This window comes from Lissotriton vulgaris, chromosome 10, assembly GCF_964263255.1.
Source record: "Lissotriton vulgaris chromosome 10, aLisVul1.2, whole genome shotgun sequence".
Taxonomy (NCBI): Eukaryota; Metazoa; Chordata; class Amphibia; order Caudata; family Salamandridae; genus Lissotriton; species Lissotriton vulgaris.
Window position 1 is genome coordinate 565,990,146 of NC_141698.1, and position 27,264 is coordinate 566,017,409.

Consider the following 27,264-nt stretch of genomic DNA (forward strand, 5'->3'; position numbering starts at 1 on the left):
ATGCATTACTCGCACAGAAAGACAACTGGAGTTACTGTCTCCATAGAACTTTATACCCATGATTGACAAAACTGATTGTCCAACTCGCAAGGAAAAATAATTCAAAAAGGTAACGCAGGGTATCAACAACATCCTTATGAACCTTAAAACCAACCCTGCATATGATCGACACTCACACATCTACCAAAATCACTGGTCAACCAATACGTTTGTCTCAGACCAAGTCCAACAGTTGACACACAGCTCCTCTCAACAACTAATTTCACAGGCTAAATAGAATGAGCCCCATGATGTCCCTAAGTGAAGCGACAGATCTAGCAAAAATGTTTGACCCTATGACATCCCTGGGCACCCCAACCTCTAAGATATAGGTGATCACTGGAATTGGTAGAGACCTAAACCCTCTTTGGACTGCCATGCCACCAGTTTAATACATCAAAATACCTGTGACACCCCCTCCCAGAAGCACATTAGCAGCAAGATTATGAACTGCATGCTCATAAGCTGTAGGTCAGTGACCGAGCATGCAGCAGATCTAGATGAAGCAGTCATGAACCACAACATTGATATCACATTCATCACAGAAACCTGACTAAATGAATTCTCTTATCTAATTCTCGACCTTCAAGTTCCTCCAGGTCTTTCCATCATAAAGAAGGACAAAGAGGTCTGACATGGCGACAGGAGCGCCATCATCCCCAAGAACAGCATTATTATGACAGAAACAGACACGTTCTCCTATCCTACATTTGAATATCTCAGTAACACCATGACGCTAAAAGGCAATAAAGCAATGAAATGTCACATCTTATACCACCCACCAGGAAATACTCTCTCTTTTAGTGAACACCTGTCGGATCTTATAACTCAATGCTCTCTCTCTAACACCAATTACAATCCTAGTTGACTTCAACCTCCATTGGAATGACAAGAGGGAAATGCTAATCCAACCTCTGAACAAACTCTTACTCAGCAAAGATATTACCCAACACTGCAAGGGGCAAACTTACAACAGAGGTTCAAACTTAGATGCCATTATAGCCCAAAACGAAGCAGTAGCGGTAAGCATGGATAACATCTTCCAGTTCACTTGTTGGATCACCACATTATCCTGTCCAACTGAGCAAAGCGGGAGCACCTCCAAACCAATCTCAGAAAACTCTTCAATGATTGAGAAATATCAATCACATCTCCCTAAATGATTTGGAAGAAAGAATGATGCCTCTTCTGCCCCCCCCCCCCCCAAGACAACCCCACTACGGATGAGCTTTCAACCCACTAAAATTCAACAATGAAAGCCATCCTAGATCAAGTATCCCCCTTGAAATTAAAAAGGGTCAGACACACTCCCTCAAGATCCTGGTTCAAGAAAGACCTTAACAATGAAAGAGGACAATTCAGAGCTGTGAAAGACTCTGGAGAACCAACCCGTCCTTAACTCATCTCCACCATCTCAAACGGAATGCTGGAAATTAAAAAATCACAAACTAAAAGAGAAAGCCACCTTCTTCCGCAGTATGCTAGTATGCTAGATAGAGCAAAAAAAAAGAAAAAAACCTCAAAGAGCTTTTTAACATCATCAAACAACAAACTTCCAAACCAACCAAGAAAGCCCCACTTGCCTCCAAAGAATGCTGCAACAACTTTGCCAAATTCTTCAATGATAATATCACAAAAATTGAACTCTCCCTAGACTACCACACGTGGACGTCTTCTGGCAATCCATCCCCACAACAGAGGTTAACAGCTACCCAACTTTGTCTTCAGTCTCACCAGCAGAGGCTTCTCCACCAATGACAACCAGAGCCCTCCACAGCACCCAGGAGCTGGAAGGCTTTCTACCCACTCATGGAAGAGGACATCTACAAGGTGATTGCAAAATCCAAACGCTCCTCGTACTATGCAACCTTCTTCAAGCCTAGTTGGCTAGAGGTATCTGCGAGCCCTCTACACCAACCCGAGACACATGCCTCTCATGGTACCCGCGGCACTCAAGATCCAGCTCTGGTACATGACACTTAAAACACTGGGCTGGGGGACAAGATTAGCCAAGCCACTCCATTGCAGGATTCAGAGATTCTAGGCACCCTGGGGACACATAGGCTTGTCCAGAGATGGGGACCTCTAGGCTCAGGCGCAGTGGTTTTTTTCTCTTACCTGCAGAGGGACTACGAGTTAGCAACTTCTGAGACTTAACTTTACCTTCAAATACAGCACGCTCACCAAGCAGTTATTCCCTGGGGCACTGACCTTGGAGTCACTGCCTAAATTACTTGATGACCACATGGCCCATAAGGCAGCCTCCCTTGCATGTCAGACGTTGATTAACAATGCAACAGACACACTTCTTCACTTGAGGGAACAATGGGATCATGATGTAGGGAGATTAGCAGATGATGAATGGCCTGAGGCCTTGGCCTCCCCCCAAGGAAGGAGTTGGGCATCAGGGCGGGGGTTTCGGTTGATTTAGCTTAATATACCCCATAGGTCTTACCTTTCCTGCACCTTAGTGGTCAAAATGGTCATTGCAACAAATGCGAGCTATCGTAGGCAATGTGGCCAGACATTGACCTCCTTCTTTAATATAATTTGGGGCTGCCCAGCTATACAACACTTCTGGGAATCAGTGGTGGTGTGCATGAATGAGTTATGTGGGAGTGACATATCAGTCTCTGCCAAATGGTGTCTCCTAAATGTGTGGGATGCAACAGATCTGAATCACATGGAAAAGACATGGATGATCTTGGGCCTGGCGATTACCAAGCGTAGCATTGCATGCCGATGGGGACAACATCTGCATCACCTGAGGGACTAGTAACAGGACATGGACTGGTGCATCTCTCTCTGCAGTTTTCTTGCCTCCTTCTGCACCTCTGTTGCTCAGGTTTGAATCCCAGAAGATTAATTTATCTTCTCATCTTGTTGACTACTATTGAGATGGGTAACTTAGATTATCAAAAGTAATATGCTGACTTTACAAACATTGGGCCCACCAGTGTACACAAAGCTGAGGCTCAAGTCCCTCACCTTAATTACAATTGGGGAAATATTTTTTTGTTTAAATCTGTTTTATTGATTTCCAGCGCATCCAACACAATACAATAAAACAAATCAGGGGCCCGAAAGCTACCCTGGAAGCCCTGGCTGTATTCCCCTACTGCACCAATGCGCGAGATATGCAAGCTTCCGGGTGATATAGTGTGTCCATGAAAGCAAGAAACGGGACGCCCTTGGTCAGGTATGCGGGCAGATGCTCCGTAAACAGACAAACTCCCCGCCCGGAATCCCCCCAACTCCCCCCTCACCTCCGGTGTGTCGCTTCTCCTTTTGATGGTGAAAAGGTATCATGCTGGTATGGGCCCTACCCTTGATGAACGTCTTTCTTGGCCGGCTCTTCTGTAAGTCGTAGCACTCTGAGGTATTTCGGGCATGTTAGCTCCCTGAACTCCTCAGCTAGTAATGCAATGAAGGGTTGCCAAATAGTAGTAAAGGAGTCTGAGGATTGAGTTAAAGTCGCCTGTACCAGCTCCATCCCCAAAATATACCATAGCCTATGAAGCCAGCCTGTGTGTGTTGGTCTCCTTGTGGTGCCCCAGAGTGAGAGAATATGATGTGCCGCGGCCCTCACCACTAACCCCATCTGACGCCCCCTTTTCGATTTAAGTGGAAACGTCAAGGCATTTGGGAGGCCCAATAAAGTATAGGGGGGGAAACGGGGGATCTCTGTTGCAAAATGTTGATCAATGTCATCTAAGACTTCCTTCCAATATTCCGTTACCTCCGCACATTCCCACAGCTAGTGAGTCAGCGTCCACACTTGACCGCACCCCCGCCAGCACGTGGAATTACATGTCGGGTTGCCCCGGTGCAGCCAGGCTGGTGTCAGATACCAGAAGTATGCGATCTTGACTGCCTGCTCCTTACTTGCCATATTTCTGGCAGTGTGATGAGCTCTATGGTAGATATCGCGCCACTCTTTGTCTGAAAGAGTGCCTCTGAGCTCCTGTTCCCAGCACTTCTGGCCAGTAGAGGGCGAGGTAGGCAGGGGCAAGCCTAACATTTTATACAAATCTGTGATCGCCTGCCTGTCTGTCTTTTTCGTGATGAGCCATTTCTCATACGTCGTGAGGCGTGGGCCTACATGGGGCAGCATGTCTTTTCGCGTTAGCCAGTGGCGAATCTGGAAATATAGCAACCGTTGTGGCGCCACAAGAGTGTACATCTCCTTCAAGACATCCAGCTGGATAAAGCCTTCCAGGTCAAACAAGTGACCCGCCGATTTACATTCCGAGACACACCAAGGGCCAAACGCTTGCGGTTCCATCCCTGGGGGGAATGCTGGATTGTCAAACAGCGGTGTCATCGGTGAGGGGAAAGTAGTGAAGCCCCTTTTTACCGCTACCCCATCCCACACCTTGAGGAGGCCTTGGGAGGCCCAATAAAGTATAGGCAGGGAAACGGGGATCTCCGTTGCAAAATGTTGATCAATGTCATCTAAGACTTCCTTCCAATATTCCGTTACCTCCGCACATTCCCACAGCAAGTGGGTCAGCGTCCCCACTTGACCGCACGCCCGCCAGCATGTGGAATTACGCGTCGGGTTGCCCCGGTGCAGCCGGGCTGGTGTCAGATACCAGTAGTATGCGATCTTGACTGCCTGCTCCTTACTTGCCATATTTCTGGCAGTGCGATGAGCTCTATGGTAGATATCGCGCCACTCTTTGTCTGAAAGGGTCCTTCCGAGCTCCTGTTCCCAGCACTTCTGGCCAGCAGAGGGCGAGGTAGGCAGGGGCAAGCCTAACATTTTATACAAATCTGTGATCGCCTGCCTGTCTGTCTTTTTCGTGATGAGCCATTTCTCATACGTCGTGAGGCGTCGGCCCACATGGGGCATCATGTCTTTTCGCGTTAGCCAGTGGCGATTCTGGAAATATTGGAACCGTTGCGGCGCCACAAGAGTGTACATCTCCTTCAAGACATCCAGCTGGATAAAGCCTTCCAGGTCAAACAAGTGACCTGCCGATTTAAATTCCGAGACGCGCCAAGGTGCAAACGCTTGAGGTTCCATCCCTGGGGGGAATGCCGGATTGTCAAACAGGGGCGTTATCGGTGAGGGGAAAGTAGTGAGGCCCCTGTTTACCGCTACCGCATCCCACACCTTGAGGAGCGAGTGTATAATAGGCAACTTTTTAAATAAGGCGGTCTGTCGGAACGCTTCAAGAAAGGGACCTTCCAGAGCGACATTAGGGCCATCGCTCGGTCCTGGAAAAGCCACAGTTTTTTCGACTACAGGCGGTTCCACTCCAGGAGGTACCGGAGCTGTGTCACCTGGAAGTAACGAAAAAAGTCCGGGATGCCCAGACCCCTCTCCACAGGAGCCCATCTAGCCAAATCTCTGCAAAGCTGTGGGCGCCTACCCGCCCAAACGAACTGCCCTATGGCGTCCTGCATTTTCTGCAGCAGTCCTATCGGTGGAGTCACTGGAATAGTCTGGAACATATACAGGGCCTTGTTCAGCAATGACATTTTAATCGCCGCCACTCGCCCCAACCAGGATAATGACAGCTGCCGCCATCGCTTTAGGTCTCCCTGAATTTGTGCTAAGATTGTTGCGTAGTTTTGATCTACCGTCTGTGCTGTGCTAGGCGTCAAGACAATCCCCAGGTATGGCAGGGACATCCGGGATGAAAGATCCCCGAATTTCCACAGGCCATCAGCGGATCTGCGGGCATTACGGCTCAGAGGAAGAATCAGAGTTTCCCTACATTCATTTTAAACCCCGAGACCTTCCCAAAGGCCTCCATTTCAGTGAGGAAAGCCGGCACAGAATGTTTAGGGTTGTCAACCGTCACCAATATGTCATCAGCGTACAGGCTGATAGTGTGGGGCTCCCCTCCAAATGTGATACCGACGATATCCGGGTTATCCCGAATTTGTTGCGCGAATGGTTCGATGTGAAGCGCAAACAAAAGGGGTGATAATGGGCACCCTTGCCTGGGGCCTGGCCGGATATCAAAGGTTCGCAAGCCGATACCGTTGACGCGAATCATTGCTTTAGGAGAGTCATAGCAGCTGGCGACCCAGGAGCGGAATCGTTTTCCGATGCCAAAACACGCCAGTGTCCTGTCTAGGTAACCCGAGTCCACCCTGTCAAACGCCTTCTCAGCATCGACAGATAAGAGAGCTGCATCTGAGTCTTTAAAGTGGGCTTTATCTATAAGGTGTAAAATATGTTTAGTATTATCTCTGAACTGCAGAGTAGGAATGAAACCCGATTGATCAGGTTCAAATATGCCCGGCAGGCAGGGTCCAAGCCTCGCCGCCAGAATCCCCGTGAAGATTTTAATATCTTGGTTGAGCAGGGAAATGGGCCGGTATGCAGATCACTGCTTAGCATCTTTGCCTGTTTTAGGCAGGACTATAATATCCGCAGCCAGCATATCAGGTGGAATGGAATTAAATAGTTTGGTGAGAACAGGCGCCAATAATGGGCCGAAAGCTTTATAAAAACCGTCAGGCCCTGGAGCTTTCATCAGCTTAAGGCATGCTATCGCAGATATCACTTCCTCCGTCCGGATCGGGGCGTCCAAGGAGAGCGCACCAGCACTGTTGAGAGCTGTAACCGCTGCCCCACTGAGGTACGCCTCTTCCTCCTCGGGACGGAGGTGAGATCCGCATCATAAAGTGAGGTATAATATGCACGAAAGGCATCTGCTATCTGACCATCTTCAGCCAGAAATTTCCCCCCTGGGCTCTGTATGCTGGAGATTCTAGATCTTTGGACCCGCGCCCTAAGTTTACTGGCCAGCAGTCACCCCGTCCTATCCCCCCCTACATAATATGTATGTTTTAAGCGTACGGCTGTGTATTCAGCGCGATCAATGTCCAGGCCCGCGAGCTGTGCCCTAGGCACCTTTAGCTGTCACCAGATCCTAGGGGCCCCTGTTCGACTATATGCTCATCCCAATTCTAAAACCTGCACCATCAGAGCCTGTCGCCTGTCCTTCAGCTTTTAGCCTCCACTGCCACGATTGCTATTAGATCCCCGCGTACTACCACCTTTAGCGCCCCCCAAACCGCCCCTACTGGGACCTCTGCGGTGTTGTTAAGACTCAGGTAATCCGAGATGCTTTTTTGTATTTTCTGTGAGACCCCTTTGTGCTGCAATTCAATTCAATTAAATTTTATTGAGTATATGATTTGGAACTCCTTAGAGATCCACATATAATAAAGTAACAAAAGAGCAGTATGAGAATAAAACAACTTATTAAAACAGATTGTTGTTAACATAGTTTTACAAATTTTCGTGCAAATTATTTAATACAATTCTAAAAAGCATTTAAAAAAGTTAAAAATTCTATTGCAGAAAATTTCATTGGGAGGACAGAAAATAGCATCAATGAGAGATCTTGCCGATAAAATACCCAATTGCATACAAACTGGTCTCACCCACAAACGACGATAGGCCATTAGGGCAGGACAAACTAACAAAACATGTACGGTGTCTTGGACTGAATTATTGCAGAAACTGCATATGTTGGGTATACCGTACCATTTGGCCAACAACTTATTCAAAGGAAGGAGATCCTGCCTTAAAAGTAGCCAAAAACGGCGCAAACCATGGGGCATATTCCAGGAGACATACGGTTGTAATTGTCTAAACAGGTAAGAATTAACAACTTGAGTGACCCCCTTCTTAAGTGTAGTAGAGTTGCAGTCCCTTTCGAAGCTGAACATCCATGTTGCCTGTTTTAATGTAGATTTTAGCTGATGCACTGAAATGTCAAAGAGGGTTGCTTCCTCCAGATCCAAGAGTGTAATAGCCTTCCTAAAGTTCTTTATGAGTAACGAATACTCTTTTAGGGGACCCATTAGCTCTTTTTTGCTGCAGCAATGTCTCACGGAGGTGCCACCTGCCCCTTTGTTTGGTCGTGCGAGGGCTCGACAACTGAAGTGCAACCGCGTCATGGTCGGAGAGGTCTACCGGGGTGATGCCTATGTCAGTGACTGATGCGGCTAAGTCGGGGGTACCCAAGAAGTGATCTAGTCTAGCATAAGTACGGTGCACATGAATGTAGACAGTATACCCCGTAGAGTTGGGATGAGCCTCCCGCCAGAGGTCTAGAAATCCCCTACTAGTCAATCTTTGCCTACCCTCTGTGGCGATTGCCCCGTGGCGTCAAAGCGGTGACCGGATCTATCCCTGCCCTGGTCCATCACCAGATTACGATCACCTCCCACCAAAGTGTGTCTCGACTTTGCTGCCAGGACATCCGCCAGTGCCCCCTTAAGGAAACCCTCTTGTTTAGTGTTGGGGGTGTATAGTGACCCTATGATCAATGAACTGCCCCCCACCTGAACACTGTACGCCAATAGCCTGCCCTTGATTTCAACCACCTTATCACCCACCGGGCCCTTAAAGTGTCTGGCAAAGAGAAGAGCAACCCCCGCCTTCTTCCCCATAGTGGAAGAGTAGTATTGTTGAGGAAAAGCCCTGGAGCGCCTGCGGTGCCAATCCCTAGGGAGCAGGTGTGTTTCTTGCAACAAGCAAATCGAGGCACCCAAATTCTCCAACAGCAATTTGATGGCCCTCCTTTTAATAGGGTTGTTAAGCCCTTTCAGGTTCCGGGTGATAATTTTCAGGACCTCATCAGCCACTAGAGAATCATAAGTAGTCTGCCCAAATGATGAGTGGGGCTAAAAACTCTCATTGCCCACCCGCTCAGATCCCTAGAGTGACCCTCCCCTCCCAAAGCCCGCCCAAACCACCAGCCCTCCCCCTCCGACCCCACCCCTCAATCCCCCCGCCCTGCCCTCACCAACTCCCGACGCACCCCACCCCCTCCCTAACCCCAATCCCACTGCGCCAACCTGCAACTTCCGCCCCCCTCACCCTTCCCTCCCTAACCCCAACTTCATTGTCCCAACCCAAATGTATACTCCCAGACCTGGCAGTCCGTGTAATTGGCCTGTGGTGAAATTACCAAGTGGAGCGAGTTGCCGTGACAACCCCGCGGTCCCCGTTTGCCCCCCCCGGCAACCCATGCGCAGGTGCTCTAGACTCCCCCTCCCATAATCAAAATCAACCCGTCAGTGTAGTGTCCTTTGCAACTATTCGAATGGCCAAGGCCCTTTCCTGCGTAATAGTGTGTGGGTCCGGTTTCAGGTCCATAGCCAGAGAACGTCTGCAATGGATTCTTTGCCAACCTCCCTTGGTGGCGTGCTGCGACAGTCCTAGGGAGGAAGGCCCCTCCGACTGCTCAATGCCCAGCAGGGTGTAAGTGTCCTTTAGTGATCTCAACTGATGTAAGGCCCCGTTCCACTTGAAAATTAGGCGAAAAGGGTGTCCCCATGAGTATGGGATCCCTTTGCCACGTAGGTGGTCCGTGGCGACCTTGAAGGCTTTCCTTTTCTGGAGGGTGATGATAGATAAATCCTGAAACAAGGCCACTGGAGTGCCCTGATATTGGAGAGACTGGTTTAGTTGCGCATCCCGCAGGATCCGCTCATTAAGTGGGAAGTCCGGGAGAAAGGCTAACATATCTGGTGGGGGAGCAGGCGCTCTCCTCTTCAACCCAACCCGGTGCGCCCTGTCAATTCTGATGTTAAAGTCCGCAGCCTCTCCCAGAACCTCTTGGAAAAGGCCTTGCAGATAACTTGGGATATTCGCTCCCTCCGCTTTGAGTGGACCGCCCTGGACTCTTATGGTATTGCGCCGCGACCTATTTTCCAAGTCTTCTGCATGCGCTTGCAAATTGACCTGCTGATCCTTAAGCCTGATAATTTCTTGATTGAGCTGTTCCACCTCCTCGCTCCGGGTTCTGTCCGCCTCTTCCACTGCCGCCACCCTTTCACCAAGGCCGTCCACATCCCGTCGGATCTCCCGGACTTCCCCTGCTACTTCTTGCTTTAGTGCGTGAAAATCTTTCCTAAGGGAGTTGAATAGAGCCTCCATGAAGGATTTTGTAATGGGCACCTCGCCCTCACTCGTTTCAATGTTCTGTTTTGGCGTTGCAGGGGAAGGGGGCCCCTTGTCCCCTTTGGCAGGGCCCTTACTTAGCATCTCAGTAAGTGTGACCTCTCATTTCCTCCGTTGGCCTGTCATGTGTGCCGTTGGCTCTGGCCCTGAATCTGTTGGGGGTGGCACACCCCCTCCCTGTCAGGGCTGCCCCCTCCACGCTCCTCGAAGCCCAGTTACTCCTGTGCTAACCCTTTTGCTCAGCTGTCTGGATGGAATTGTCGGGAAGGCACTGGTTTGTCTTTCACAGCGTTCCCTTCTGCCTTCTCCTCTGACCCCCTACTTTACTCGCTCCAGTCCTGGCCTCCGCATTGTCTTGATGGCTGTCCTCCAAGTGTTGCTGCAGGGCTGCGCCTCCTGGTCCGGCCCCCGCGGAATCAACCCCAAGAGAAGAACACCCGTGACGGTCCGTCCCTTCACTTCTCACGCTGGCCCCCCCAATCACCGCGCTCCCTCAACCACAGGGTCCAGGCAGGGATGGTATGCCTCTCTGCGAACAGCTACCACACCGGAGTGGTCCAGTGAGTCAAGCCCCTCCGATGCTCCCGAAGGGCTCTATGCTGGTATGTCCTTTCGCCGCTTGTCCTTTCTGGCCAGCCGGGCCTGCCGATTTGCTTTTGGAGGCCCACAGTCCACTTCCAGGGCCCTCTCCGTGCACACTAGGCCCCCTGGTGGCGGTAGGTTCTCACCGTGCCTGACTCCTCAATGGGGGGTCCCCCCTGAGCTCCCTCGCCGCAACCGCTGCCACCAAAGGATAGTCTCTCATGCAGGGTGAGCCCACTGGCCCCCTATGCACCGCAAGCCGCCGCTCTGCTCAATGGGCCGCCGTCTCTTTCCCAAAATGGCGCCTAAGGTCTTCTCCACACCTGGCCCTCCCGGCGCCGCAGCCCCTGGTCTGCTCACCGTCGGGGCCTGCCGTTGACACCGCCGTTGTCAGGGGGCCGCCGGACCCCCACCTCCACAATGAGGGTTTGCTAGGCTACCCCGTAGATCATCAGGGACGCCAGGGTCCGGCAAGGCCCCCTCCACCAAGCCAGGGCCTCCACGCCCCGGGTCTGATTTTTGCGCCGCAGGTGCCCTCTTAACCAAGCGGCCCTCTGGGCGCCTCCACGCGCCTCCCCTCCGTTTGTCGATCAGCCGCCAGCCGCTGTTTGTCGCCCTGGATTCCGCCACTCCACCACACTGGGCTTAGGGACCGCCAGCGCATCCCAGAAAGGCCTGAAGGACCCCAGGAGCACTGAGCCACCACCAACTCCGCTCAGCTCACTCCGAGTCAGGAAGCAGCCACCCAGCCGCCATTACGCCTGACTCGAGTTTGGAACCCTATGGTCTCCTGTGCAACACTGTCGCCTCCTGGGTCACCCCCCGTCAGCTCTAGGTAAAGCTCACACACACCACCCGTGTTGCACTGCAGGGGGAGCCATTGCTAACCCCCGGGGAGGGATGGACACAGGAGCACCCGGGATCTGCAACCGTTCAGGTCGCCATCTTGGCCACACCCCCAGGGAAATATTTTAAAGGAACATGTATTGCTACTGTAGTGTCTGGTATTTGTTGTGTCTCTTCGGGTGATGATGCATGAGTGTTCATTTTGGAATGTATTGGATGTGGGAAGTTAAGACGGATGCTGAGGAGTAAATATCTAATGCTCCTCAGGGGCGTCAGTACTTTCTTACCTGCTTTAATGAATTAAAGTAAATGAAAGAAATACAATTAAAAAAAATGGGAAACATATTTTAACTGAAACAACTACTGCCCTAGAAGATAAACACTGCCAAACTATTGTACTGATAAAAAATAACAATATCTTAAAAATCAAAACAATTAATATAAAATAATTATCACAATGTAATAATGAAGTAAACTGCTCAACCAGTAACAATGAATAAAAAAAGTAGTTAAAATAACAATTAATCAATTATTTACATAATTAACCATTCAAACTTGAATTACTTTTAAAATTACAATTAAAAAAGCTAATGTACATTTAAAAAAAGACTTCTCACCCTAATCCCCTTCAACCTGAACAACCTACTACTACATGAAAAATGTGCAATTAATTTAAAAACATTGCTATTCTTATCAAAACTTGCAAACTATACTAAAAGAAATTAAATACAATTATCAGATTACAAATAATTTAAAATAATAAAATGATTAATCAAAAAACAATATTGTATACAACTATAGTGAATATATCTATAATATGTACAACATAAATAATTAAAAACACAATATTCTTCTAGATTCTGTCTCACAATATGTTTTACTTCACTATATTATTGGCACAATATTTGTGACCTCAGATACCTTTATACAATATTTTGTCAGAATACCACTGTCACTGCTTGACCACAACTCTTGCTTACTAGGTTAAGATTGTCCTAGCCCTTTCCTTTAACAAGTCCTTTCTCATAACCAGACATGTGCACTATAGTTAGAATAAAGTTCTGGTTTTGATAGCTAGCCAGATTAGTTGATTGAACACAAGAAAGGTAGAGGCTCTTATCTTGTTTTAGATTACATGGGATTTCCTGGCTGCTCTGCTGCCACAGGTGGGTTCTTAATGTGTTGCTGAAAACACGCTATTCATCAATATAACCAAACAAGGGAAATGGCATTATGCTAGGTAAGGTATGGCTGTTGGGAATGTCCTGAAGCCCATGTGATATTTCACATATTGAACTTTTATTAGTATGTTGGTCCGAAGTATTAAAAAACTAGACCTCATCCCAGAGTCTTAGTGCACTTTGGGCCATATGTATCAAGGTAATTTTTAGCCGCAAATGCTGCGAATCGTAAAAAACTGCGTTTGCGAATAAAAATTAGCTATTTACAATGTATGAAGCAAAATCGAATTGCAAAGTGAGAAATTGCAAAAATTGCGATTCTTTACGTTGTGAGACCCAGAATTCTGCGAATTCCCTAGCGATTCCTTATTTTGCAATTTCTCAGTTAGCAAAATTTGCAAACGGGAAATCGCAAATTAAGAAATCATTATGGTATGTATGAAAAAAACGCAAATTGGGAATTTACGAAAATCGCAATTTAGAGAATGGCAATTACCACCAAGTAGGAGCAGGTGGTAACCAGGTGCAAACTATTTAAGGAGTACCAGAATGCAACATACACTTTCCACAATGGCTGGGCTGTACGTGATAGCAAGGAGACTGCGATTCAGAGCTGCTACACAGAGGAGGAGACGCCAGGAGAGGATATTCCGTGCGCGCATTACCATGTTCCAGCGCACTGAGGAACACATCTATACACCCTACAGACTGGATGAAGAGAGTATCCTTGATTTAATTGAGGAACTCAAACCCTTCCTTGAACACCCCACATGCAGGACACACTCCATCCCCACCCACATCCAGGTCCTGTGCTCACTGCATCTCTTGGCATCAGATAGTTTCCAGGGGGGATAGCCTCAGCAGGAGAGGTGTCACAGAGTGCACTTTCGCGCTTTTTTCCACACGTTCCTTGATGCCATGGTACAGAGGCTGCATTGACACATTCACTTCCCAAGTGCAGGCACTAGACCAGACCAAGCAGGACTTCTATCAAATAGCCCAATTTCCCCACGTCATTGGATGCATAGATGGGACACATGTTGCAATATCCCCTCCCTCCCAGAATGAGTACGTGTTCAGGAATCGCAAATCCTACCATTCCCTGAACATACAGGTGGTTTGTGATGCCAAACACATCATCACGGACATTGTCGCTAAATACCCAGGCAACATGCACAAAGCTTTCATCTTCCGTCACAGTGGGATATACCGTAGACTCACAAGTGGGGAGTTTGGTGAGGGATATTTACTAGGTAAATGCATTTGAACAGAGGCCACACTTGTTAAGAATAGCATGTGCAGGACAGTGTTTAACCATATCCATCCCACCCCACAGGTGACAGTGTGTATGCGGTCCGGGACTTCATACTGATGCCCTACCTGAATCCAGCCAACACTGGGGAGCCATCACCACCCCCTTTCCTGAAGCATTTTTGGCCACTATAGGTGTGGCAGGGTATACTCAGACATGAGTCCCTTTCTCACTGCACCATCAGGATTCAAGCAAGCCGGGCCGAAGACGGCTGAAATGCCAGAAACCGGTCCCCGGTAGCTTGTCTCCTTTCTGGTGAAGAATTGGCTTGGTAGTTTAGTCTGCCCTGTTCCCATGATGCACTGGGCCAGGGACAGACTGATTTGCATATAGCCAGGTTCTGAGCTGGGATGGTGCAGTGAGATAAATAACGGTGATGGATCAAGCCCTGATCTTTGGACTGGGTAAGAGTGGTCTGCTTAATTCAGACACTCTGTTCATAACCACCCCCTTTCCTGAATCATTTTTGGCCACTATAGGTGTGGCAGGGTATACTCAGACATGAGTCCCTTTCTCACTGCACCATCAGGATTCAAGCAAGCCGGGCCGAAGACGGCTGAAATGCCAGAAACCGGTCCCCGGTAGCTTGTCTCCTTTCTGGTGAAGAATTGGCTTGGTAGTTTAGTCTGCCCTGTTCCCATGATGCACTGGGCCAGGGACAGACTGATTTGCATATAGCCAGGTTCTGAGCTGGGATGGTCCAGTGAGATAAATAACGGTGATGGATCAAGCCCTGATCTTTGGACTGGGTAAGAGTGGTCTGCTTAATTCAGACACTCTGTTCATCACCACCCCCTTTCCTGAATCATTTTTGGCCACTATAGGTGTGGCAGGGTGTACTCAGACATGAGTCCCTTTCTCACTGCACCATCAGGATTCAAGCAAGCCGGGCCGAAGACGGCTGAAATGCCAGAAACCGGTCCCCGGTAGCTTGTCTCCTTTCTGGTGAAGAATTGGCTTGGTAGTTTAGTCTGCCCTGTTCCCATGATGCACTGGGCCAAGGACCGACTGATTTGCATATAGCCAGGTTCTGAGCTGGGATGGTGCAGTGAGATAAATAACAGTGATGGATCAAGCCCTGATCTTTGGACTGGGTAAGAGTGGTCTGCTTAATTCAGACACTCTGTTCATCACCACCCCCTTTCCTGAATCATTTTTGGCCACTATAGGTGTGGCAGGGTGTACTCAGACATGAGTCCCTTTCTCACTGCACCATCAGGATTCAAGCAAGCCGGGCCGAAGACGGCTGAAATGCCAGAAACCGGTCCCCAGTAGCTTGTCTCCTTTCTGGTGAAGAATTGGCTTGGTAGTTTAGTCTGCCCTGTTCCCATGATGCACTGGGCCAGGGAAAGACTGATTTGCATATAGCCAGGTTCTGAGCTGGGATGGTCCAGTGAGATAAATAACGGTGATGGATCAAGCCCTGATCTTTGGACTGGTTAAGAGTGGTCTGCTTAATTCAGACACTCTGTTCATCACCACCCCCTTTCCTGAATCATTTTTGGCCACTATAGGTGTGGCAGGGTGTACTCAGACATGAGTCCCTTTCTCACTGCACCATCAGGATTCAAGCAAGCCGGGCCGAAGACGGCTGAAATGCCAGAAACCGGTCCCCGGTAGCTTGTCTCCTTTCTGGTGAAGAATTGGCTTGGTAGTTTAGTCTGCCCTGTTCCCATGATGCACTGGGCCAAGGACCGACTGATTTGCATATAGCCAGGTTCTGAGCTGGGATGGTGCAGTGAGATAAATAACGGTGATGGATCAAGCCCTGATCTTTGGACTGGGTAAGAGTGGTCTGCTTAATTCAGACACTCTGTTCATCACCACCCCCTTTCCTGAATCAACACTGGGGAGCGGCGGTACAACAGCGCCTATATAGCAACCAGAGGCACCATTGAGCGTTCGGGATACTCAAGAGCAGATTCAGAAGCCTACAAAAGAGTGGAGGGGCACTACAATACAGCCCCCAGACTTGTTGCAAGATAGTGGTAGCATGTGCCATGCTGCACAACATCGTTACCAGGAAAGGCACACCGGTGGAGTTCAGTGAATTGGATTAATCAGATGTGGAGGGGCCTGCTCCAGGACGTATGCCAGCCGGTGTAGCTGGTGTAGCTGCTGGGCACCAGAGGCCAGATGAGATTTCAGGCAACTATTTCTAGGTAACAAAATATGACACAATGGTAGATATCATTTGTGAGACTGTGTTTTATTCCTTAACTTCAGGATGAATTATGTCACACAGCCTAAATGACACCCAATGTCTCACCCAATGTCCAGCACATGTTGTTGTCACAGTGCAAGTCTTTCATGAGGAGCAAGTGTACATGTAAAGTGGGTAGCTGCACCCATCTAGTGATCACATTTGGTGCACCTCAAATGTGACGCTGTCATGAGGAAGCCCCTGTTTGGGGTTGCACAGTGCTCTCCTCACTTGGGCCACTAGGGCTACTGGTACGGCCACAACAGCGCCAATCCATGGTGGGTGGGGGGGCGATGCTGCCCCTTCCTGACTGTGCATCCTCATCTGTAGGAGTCAGGACTCCTGGCCCAGTAGTGTGAACTGCCCGCAGCTCCTCTACTGCAGATGTAATTTGGACCAGTGCCCTTGCAACGTCCTGGATGTTGTGTGCCATCTCACGCTGCATGCAGATGCTGCGCCTTGATAGAACATTGGTGGCAGAGGACAGGCGGTTCTCCGCCCGTGTGTACAGGTCTAGGCACTGCATCTCTCTGCGCCTAGCAGCACGGTCAGCCTTGAGTTCTGCACAGGGTGCCTCCAGGGCACCTGTCATGCCCCTGAAGCCTGCCCTGACTTCCCTCTGTAACGATTTTATATTTTTTGCTTGCAGGCACTGTACCTGCAACATGTGCATCTCCAGTCCGCCAAACACTGTTTCATCCCCTGGGTCTGCAGCACTGCTGTATGTACGAGACCTGCGCCTGGTTGGGACTGTTGGTATTGGGTCAGCATGTGCACGGTGTTGTCGCTCTGGCTATGTTGGCTCAGGTTGCACATCACCATCGCTGTCCTGTCCCTCGTCCTCCAATGGGGGGTAGTGGTGGGACTACATGTCTCCTGTGGTGCTTTGGAGGGTTGACTGGGCTGTCCTCCTCTGTGTCCTCCTCTTGCCCTGCTGCTTCTCTGTTTGGGTAATCGCCCTGTCTTCCACTGCCTGTTGATTGTGTTCCAGATGGTGCTGTGGACGTAAATGAATAATATAACAACAAGATGTGCCTAAACTGATACAATTGTGAAACCAGAAATTCACTCAAACGGAAGAACTATTCATTTCCACCGGAGAATTGCTATTTAATAGCTATTTATTCATTTAAATAGAACAAGTGCAATACATAAATTCTTGGCAAATTAAATACATTAAATAAAGATGAATTGGACACAACACAATAGAACATGATGCATACACATTTACACTAGGCAGACATATCCCAATCATTCAAATCACATGCATACATTCATACGAGACCTGACACACCCTAGAATAGCGGATGTGTCAGTGTGAAAAAGTAAAATTCAAACAAAAATAGGGTTGCTCTGTAAATCAAAAAAAATGTTATATACAGATATTTTTCAAAGAAACAGTACACTCTGATAATTTAGTATCAATAATAATTTTCAGCACAGATTTCATCAGAAAATGTGTACAATAAAACTCGAGTGAAGTGTCACTCAACACTTGGGTTATATTATAGCAACTCCTTAGACAGAGGCCTACGCGTTTCGAATCCCAACAGATCACAACAGGGATTCTCCTCAGGGCCAACAAGCTTCTGAAAGACAGGAAATAGAATATGCATATTAGCCTATTCTGAGTGTTTAAGACAAATGAATCGAAACCACCACTATTATACACAGCTTACCCTGCTGGTATGTAGGGCGACAAAAAGATGTTGCGTGACAGAGTTCTGTAAGAATAGAGAAAGGATATAGAGAAAGGTAATTTAGATTTGTACTACAACAAGAGGGTCCGTGCACTAGGTTAGAAAAAAGTCACAATTTACCTATAAGTGAAAGCAGTGAGTTCCCGGCGAAGTCATCTATTTTAATGTTACGGGCGGGAGACCGGGGACAATCTTTTAATGGTGGAAGGTGGTCTGAAAACAGGTCGTCGGGCAGTTAGTTTTCTCGCTAAAAACATAAAGCGAGTGTTTCAGTCAGAGTGTCAGCATCAAAGATGAGTTAGCCTCTGCTACACAGGAATAAGAAATCCAAAGTGTCTTACCGGCAAGACGTAGCAGATCAGTCTGGGAAAGTTAGTCATATAGTAGAATCCACGGAACCGAGATGTTCGGTTTTACATCATTTGCAATAAGGGGTTCCTAAAATACCAATTAAACATTACTTAGCTATGATGCAGAAAATGCTCCGGGAAATAAAGGAACATAAACTATTAAACGGTGTACCTAGTTCGTGTTCGGCTGACATGCGCAGATACAAGGATTATTTGAGAGCTGACAGTTCATAGGCTACGTGATACACTGTGGTGTGTAAAACAGGAGAACGACATTCATTAGAATTGGAATAATTCCTAATCATTGAGGAACAAAAACCTCTATTCTAAGACCAACAATTACGATTTCTTACAGAGAAAAAGACGTTCTCGAGCAGCATATGGTCCGAAGCGCTTACTTGGTTGACATGCGCAGATACGAGGATTTTTTCAGAGCTGACAGATCACAGGCTACGTGATACACTGTGGTGTCTAAAACAGGGAATTGACGAAACATATTAGAAACAGAGGCGTTCCAAACCATTAAGGAACAAAGGCCTTTGTTCTAGGACCAACACATACAGTTTCTTACCGAGGGAAAGACGTCTCGAGCCGCATATGCCGACTAATCTTCCTCTGACAGCGTCAAATGAAGCACTATTCTCCCGCACAGGCGCCGTGAAAGAATAACGGTGTCCTATGGAGTCACTCGCTTTTATGCAACTGAATCTAATAGGGCCGCCCGTAGGCGGAGGGATTTTAGAAAATACTTAAAGGCACAGCGTGCCTTATGTATTTACAACATACAGGAACTCGAGTCAGAAGTTAAAACAAAAGATAATTATCCTGAATAGTAAATACCAGGGAGGCGGGGAGTTTTTTTTTAAGATTATAGATCTCAGATAATTCATTTAAACCTATAACGGCAGTATTGAATTTGACAATAAGGAACGCTTCCCTTTTAGATAGTTTAGAATCCCAGTCTCCTCCACGGGGGTCACGTTCCACTTTTGAAATAATGGTCCATTTCAAATCTTTAATTTGGTGATTTAGTCTATTCCAATGATTGACCAGAGGTGCTGTCTCAACTCGATTCTTTAGCCTAGATTTATGCTGGGAAATTCTCTGGCCGACCTCCTGGTTAGTTTTTCCAATGTATAGGAGTCCACATGGACATAGAATCCCATAAATGACATATTTGGACTTACAATTACTAAATGTTTCGTGTTTCCACGAAACACCTTTGTGTTGGAACAAAGAGCCTTCTATCGTTGTATCACACCACAGACAGGTCCCATATTTATGGTGTCCTGTGATTGGGTTGAGACCCATCATTTGACGTATGGATGGAGGGGCTTCCTTGGTGGTCGCAGCTCTCACCACATAATTGGCAATACTGTTCTCTTACTTGAATGCGAAGAGGGGAGGCTGATTGAGGCTTTTGTCTAGGTTTTTTACCAGGTGCCAGTTCTGTCCAATTACTTTTTTTAATTGATTGGCATTGGGACAAAAAGTTGTTACACATACCAGGCGTTTTAACTGTGGCTTGTTACGTCGCTCCAGAAGAGTTTCCCTAGGTGTCCAGCGTGCCCTTTTCATTGAATTATGTACCAGTTTTTTCGGGTATCCTCGGTCGCATAATTTAGACACCAGATTGGTGGCATGATACTTAAAGTCTTCGTTAGATGTGCAATTTCTGCGCACTCGAAGAAATTGACCGAATGGTAGATTCTCTCTAAGGCTCCTCGGGTGGTTGCTTGAATATAGGAGGGCTTTGTTGCGATCAGTTGGTTTTACAAAAAGCGATGTTAGTAATTTGCCTTCCGATGGAAACACTTCCACATCCAAAAAGGATATTCTTTTATCAGAGAGTGACATGCTGAATTTGATGTCTGCAGTTCGTGCATTAAGCCAATCATAGAAGAGTTTCAGTTCATCTTCTCCACCTTTCCAAACCATAAACACATCATCTATGAAGCGTAACCACGCTCCAATGTGGTCTTTAAAAGGATTGTTGTTATGGACATACGTGTCCTCATAAAGCGACATGAAGAGAACTGCCAGTTCTGGTGCAAATGGGCAGTCCATCGCAACTCCTTTCACTTGGAAATAAAAGTCCTTCCCAAAGCAAAAATAGTTTTTTTTCAGGGCAAAAAATGCTAAGTCAACCAAAAATTTTGTTGGCACCCTTACCGGTCTAGGTCTTAATTCCAGGAAGTGAGTTAACACTGCCACTGCTTCGTCCTGGGGGATCTGAGTGTAAAGAGAGGTCACATCTAGAGTAACCAATATGTCTCTCCCTTCATTAAACTCTATTGATTCCAGTTTGTTAATGAAATCGGTGGTATCTTTTAAATATGATGATACCTGAGCCATGAATTGTTTCAAGAAGCAGTCGACGTATTTGGCGACAGGCTCAAGCAGGGAATCACATCCTGCCACGATTGGTCTTCCCGGAGGTTTATTTTGATCTTTATGGACCTTTGGCAGAATATAAAACAAAGGTACCTTTCGTTGTTTATCCAATAGGAAATCAAGTTCCTTAGGGCCTACAAAACCTTGTTCGAAGCCATCTTTAATGAAGGGAAACAGTTGGTTCTGTAATTCTTCTTTGGGGGTCCTTACCGATTTTTCGGTAGCATACTGGGTCATTAAGTTGCCTCAGGACTTCGGTGGTATAATCTGCAGTGTCCCAAACAACAATAGCCCCGCCTTTATCGGCTTGTTTGATGGTCACAGTAGGGTCATTGCGCAGATCAGTGAGGGCTTTTGTTTGATCTTTTGTGATCTTAAATTTAACGTATTTTTTCTGCTTTTCCATTTCAGCAATTGCAGAGAGCACAGTCTTTTCGAATACAATAATTTCCTTAGGTATTTTATGGCCCGGAGGGCAAAAAGTAGATTTTTTCCTAAGTCCTGTGACTTCAGATGAAAATGGAGTGGGATTTTCCGAGAAAAACGTTGTTAATCTAAGTTTACGACAGAAGTCTATGAATTCGGTTTTCATTCTGACGAAATCAGTCCTTTTCGATGGTACAAAAGTCAAACCTTTTGAGAGGATACTTTCTTCTGCCTTAGTGAGTGATTTAGATAAGAGGTTAAAGATGGGTGAAACCGTTAATTTTTGTAATGTTGACGGCGAGTTGTCATTTCCCATCTTACTTTCGCCCTCGGTCTGGTTTGGCCTCTCCCTAAAAAAGAGTTCTGAGCATGGCCTTTGAAAAATATCTGTATATAACATTTGTTTTGATTTACAGAGCAACCCTATTTTTGTTTGACTTTTACTTTTCACACTGACACATCCGCTATTCTAGGGTGTGTCAGGTCTCGTATGAATGTATGCATGTGATTTGAATGATTTGGATATGTCTGCCTAGTGTAAATGTGTATGCATCATTTTCTATTGTGTTGTGTCCAATTCATCTTTATTTAATGTATATAATTTGCCAAGAATTTATGTATTGCACTTGTTCTATTTAAATGAATAAATAGCTATTAAATAGCAATTCTCCGGTGGAAATGAATTGTTCTTCCGTTTGAGTCAATTTCTGGTTTCACAATTGTATCAGTTTAGGCACATCTTCTTGTTATATTGGTATAAGTGCTCAGCCTTACTGATTAGAGCCAGCTCTTTTTTGATACTAGTGGACGTAAATGGACACATTTATTTATTGTTCTGACTTGCGCTTGTCAATTATTAAATATCACTGTTTGGGATCACATGTGTTTTGTATTTGCCTTTCCTGAAGTGCACATGCTATTGCGGAGTGGCTGGGTGTAAATGCACCACTGTAATGTGCATGTGACTACATCTCCCATAATGCACTGCAGTGTGTGCTTGTGTACCTGCACTGGGCTTCTGATGTTGTCCTGCCCCTTGGTCACTGCTGGAGGGGTGGGGGTGGTTGGGGGGTGTCAGGGGTGTAATGGCATGCTTCTTACCTTGTCCAGGTACCAGGTGGTTGGAGCTGTCTAGGTCAGCCACACCTATTACGCTTTCAGGTAGCAGGGTCCTCCCCACCAGTTCCTCAAGAGGTATGGAGTCAGTGTCTGTGGAGGTCCCTCCACCGGTGTTCCTCGACTGCTCCAACCTGGCAGCCACCTTCTCCTTGGAGCACTGGTGCATATCATACCAGCGCTTTCTTGAGTCTTCCACACTCCTGTGTGTAACACCAACACCATTCACTTTCTGCTGGATTTCTGCCCATATACGCCGCTTGCGTGTCTCAGGCACCCGGAGTGATTTTTTGCCAAATAGGTGCTCATGGCTGATCACCATTTCTTGAACTAGCACCTCCAACTCTGCCTCAGAAAACTTTCGCTTTCTCTTTCTCTGGCCTTCCCCCTGCTGCTGCTGCTGTGTTTCCTGGCTGGCCATGTCTCCAGTGTCTGCCATTCTATTCACCACTGCAGAGTTTCCTCTCCACCACTCCTTCTCTCTGACTGTGATTCAGAAACTCAGGTGCAGCATGGGTAGTCACACTTCCTGGTTGTGATGTCATCAAGCTGCACCTGAGTTTCCGATTAGAAGATTTGCGAAATTCACAAAATTGCCATTTATTACGTTAAGGAATAGTACATTTGCGATTTTTTACGTTAAGGAATCGCTATTGGGGGTATCGCAATGAAAATAGCAATTTTTACAGAATCGCTATTTTATTACGATTTTTTACATACATACCATTTTGCGATTCTGAATTTACGATTCGCGAAAAATCGCAAATTCAGAATCGCAAAAGGGGAGCTTGATACATATGGCCCTTTATAAGTAGCCTACTAAATTGATAGAGATAGACATCTTCTGTTGATAAGGATCAACCACTTCATATTGCTTCTGAAGCTCGGGTGGACCTAGCCACATTGCATCCACTCAGTTTTAGATTCATGTGGGAGGTAAAGGCAGAGAAATGTACTTCACCCAGTAAATTCTCATACTCTAAGGTGTGGCACACATCTCCCAATTTAATTTTTGCAATTCATGCTTATCACACCAAATTCTGCATGATGTGGAATTTACTGTGGATTCCCTTGAAAAATTAGAGCAGATTTTATCTGCTCAAATAATTCAGAAAAAAATTGTAGATATGTGGTGTTTACTGCTAAACTTCAAAATTCTGATATCTGTGCAACAGAAGTTTATGGGACAATCGTAATTTACCACCTCTCCAGAATCAGACTCCTAACGATTCAGTGGAAAGTGCAAAGGCATTTATATTCCACATGTAGGCAACCTGGAAAATATACCATGTTCTAGAGAGCCAATGTGATATGACCTGTATACCCCAGGTGTAAACCAGTTGTGTGTTGTAATTGTGTGAACTGTTCAGACATCAAAGTAGATGATAAGGAAGGTCAAGGTATGCTCAGATGGCAGAAATGTTTTGGAAAATCTCTAACAGTGGTTTGGCTTCAATTATGCATTGTGTGTGATTAGTGGCATAGAAAGTCTTGGCAGGTTTAGGTAACCAAAGTTAATTGTGTAAATGTTCATGTTGGATGGAATCACGATCAGTTCAGCATCAATGCACTTTGATAGGTTCTTCATCATTCCCAGCCAAGGGCAAAGGTTAAGCAAAGGGTAAAGCTCAGATTTCTATGGGCCATTGTTTTTAATTGTATTTTATTGAGTGAACCAGGCCCAAGGTTCATAGGAGCTTTATACGCTAGTGCACAGAGAGGAACGATACACTGAGACAATTGTTTGCAGAAACAAAACTGGTGGGCGCATTCAAATAAGACAAAACCCTGCATTAACAGAGAGACATTGAATAGTATTAAATAGTATAAAAAGAGAAAATGTATGGGCAAAAAGATAAAAGGTAAAGGAGTTTATGAGAGCAAAGGAGAGCACAGGTCGAGACTATTTTTATGATAATGAAGTGGTGACGTTGCAGAGCAGAAGAGAATAAAAGAGAGTCAGCTAGCAGCAGTAGGAGAGGGGAAATGCAGTTACAGAGGTCATAAGGTCTACAGAAATTAGACTGCGAGATGGTGATGAAATGAAAGTTGTATCATGGCAGTTCTGAATACGGTGTAGTCATGATGAAAGAGAGGAAAGATAGAAAATTAGATTGAGAAATGTGAAGAATTTATAATATATTTCAGGTTTTCTTTGATCATGTAGTTAGATGCATTCAGTGAAAGGTGAGGATTTGCAAATGGTAAGAGCACTGAATGAAAAATGTTGAAGGAATGTCATATCTTTATTGAAAGAAGGTGTTTCCATAGATAATCATTTAGAGTATTACAGAGCTGTTGCTTGAACATGAAATACCTTAAAAAAACAAGAGACCAGTCAGAGGCATAGGGTCTGAGTACTGTCTCAACTTACAATCGATCTGAAATGGGATTCCTTACAATTCATTTAAATTCATAAACAGTTCTGTCTATCCTTGTTGGTAAGGAATGTGAACTGCGGTCTGTGAAGTCATAAATGAATGTATCTGATAGGAAATTCACGTGGGTCTTGACCTTGCATGGGCACAATGCAGCTGGTGGGTAACATGCCCAGATGTCTGGCATGGAAAGCATGTGATCACTGTGTGTGCTGTGTCCTGATTGGCTAAATGTTTCTAACTTTGTGTGGCATCTGACGTTAATGGTGTTTTGGAAGAGCATGCACCCCTCTGGCCACGTGGGCTTTATTGTGGGCCAATCTCCCTGGGCCATTGTATTGTCGCTGCGCCTATCTGTAGGAATGATCGGGAATTTCCTGTTTGTGCATTTGTCTGCTGGCTACGTTCCACCCCACCTGTGACCTGTCAACCAGTGACCTCAAGTTTGAGTCTCAGACCCTGCATAACTATGCATTTACGAATCAGGGGTTGATGTGGTGTTTAGAATGGGTGACTTTGTTAATAAAGATGCAATTAAATTTTATACATGAATGAATCTTTATTCAAAAATCGACTTTCTCCATATTAACATTCCCCCTCAAGTTGAAATTTCAACTACACTATCTAACCCATACTTCATGACTGTTACTTTATTGGGGGCCTGTTCATTAAGTTTACTTTTGAGAACTACAATGCTCCTACTTACTTGCATTCCTCCCAATTTGAGGAATGCATTTTTACAGCAGGAAATCCCCAACTGCACGGTTCCACACACAAAAAAAACCACAATGAAAACCGGCAACAACAATGTGCTCAGTACGGAGGCCCTCTGGGCAGGTCAGGAGAACCAACCTGAGAATCTTGCTCGGGCAGCCTGATAGTCTGCCAATATTGATCTCGGGACAAAGGTAATAACAATAATTCACAGAAATGGGAATAGTCTGAGAACTACACGCCTCTCCTGACAATACACAAGTTACACCTCGTTTCCCAGATCCAAATCTTTTTCCTAACTGTCCTAATCGTACCATGTATCACACCCAGGGGCCAAGCGTATCATCTGGACTATGCACGCAGACTGAAAAATGCTAAAGTGTATGCTTGTTTCTGACATATTGAGGCAGGCGAATATTAACAGAGGGACCTGACATTCATAAAGGTTCTCAGACTACGTGGGAACATCTTTTTCACCAACCACCGGATATAATTGCTGGTGGAATTCAATCCCGAGAAATATTCTATTGGAGGTAGTGAATATCCCTTTATGAGAGGTTACCAAAGGCTATTTCTCCACAATATGATTGTTGGAGCTTTGAAGCTTAGTTGCACTAAATATCATGAATGCGGCGTTAATAATATTGGAGGCTTTCATACCCAAATTCAATTCCAGCACTAAGAAAACAGTGATTAAATAAGCACATTTTAAAGAATTGAAAACTGCATCAAGTGAGTGCAAATGAGAGTCCATATTTTTGACCATATAGAGCAACTTATGTACTTTTTTACCACAAATATAGAGCTACTGGGTGGAGGAGTAAATCCTATATTTTTTGAGTCCTGAAGAAGATGGTTTACATTACCTTTGTCCAATAACCATCGAAACACGCAGACGCCAGTTGTTTTTCAGAATCCAACTTGTAGGAATTCTTTGGATTGGAGTAATACTCCCACCAGGTTTTTGGATCTATTCAGACAACAGTCTATAGATCTATGTCCATTGGGTTTCCTTGTGTATTCTGATGATGTTTTTAACTGCATAACTTTTTACAATTATGAACTGTATGCTATTGATGATTGTAATGTATTTTTAATTATTGGTTCGAGGATTCATTGCAAATTATCTTGTACAGAGATATTGTAATTAACTTTTCTGTATTGATTGTTTTAATAAATGTGTATACTTGTAAGTGCTACATCTGGATTTGAGGGGTTTATGTTTTACTCTAAAGCCGTCAATAGGTTGATCCAAACAAAGATATATGCTCCAACAGTATGATGGGAATGTTCGCAAACAGGTGTCACTAGTTTGAGAGGAGATAAACTGCATGTGTGTATGTTCCTGCCTGCCCAGGGAAAATTTGTGTTTTTCACTCATCTGTGTCATGCCCAGCGGTCCAAGCGACCAACACCTCTTACTCCTTTCAGAAACCAACGGTGTTAGAAAATGATTGGCACTGAGAAAACCCTTTGAGCCACCTCCACCCAAGCAGAATAACTTTGTTACAAAAATAGAACCCTGGGAGCCATAAAGGGCTCTACAATAAATATTCACCTTTCCCAGTGTGTTGACTGTTGAAAAAAGTGACTTCCGCAGGATTGCCTCTGAGGTCGCCTTTTAACTGCTCAGGTAGGGCATATAAAATAGATAACATGCCAGATTTCTGTCAGTGGCAGGGCACTCACATTATCTTTTTAAGCTTCTCCCTAGTTTGGTGTGATGACCTCTCCTCGCTTTTATGACAAATCAAATGAAGGGAATACACAAATTTGCAACATTGAGGGGTGGTACATTGCCCTGGAAATAGTATAACTAATGTAGGCTTAGTCAGTTAGTTGGTTCGACTTGTCACAGACCTGTCAATGACCAACATATTCTGAAGGAGAATCGAGAGCAGAGGGCTGGTCGAGCACTCTGTCAGAAGAATCAGGGTGTTGCTGAGGGAGCATTATTGATTACCCAGTCCGGGTGCGGGAATAGCCAGAGAGGGGTGTGACGCTTTCGTTGCACTTAGCTGAGGATACCTGTCCTGATCTGCACCTGTCCTGTCCTGTTGGCACCTGATTGGTCGGGAGCCCT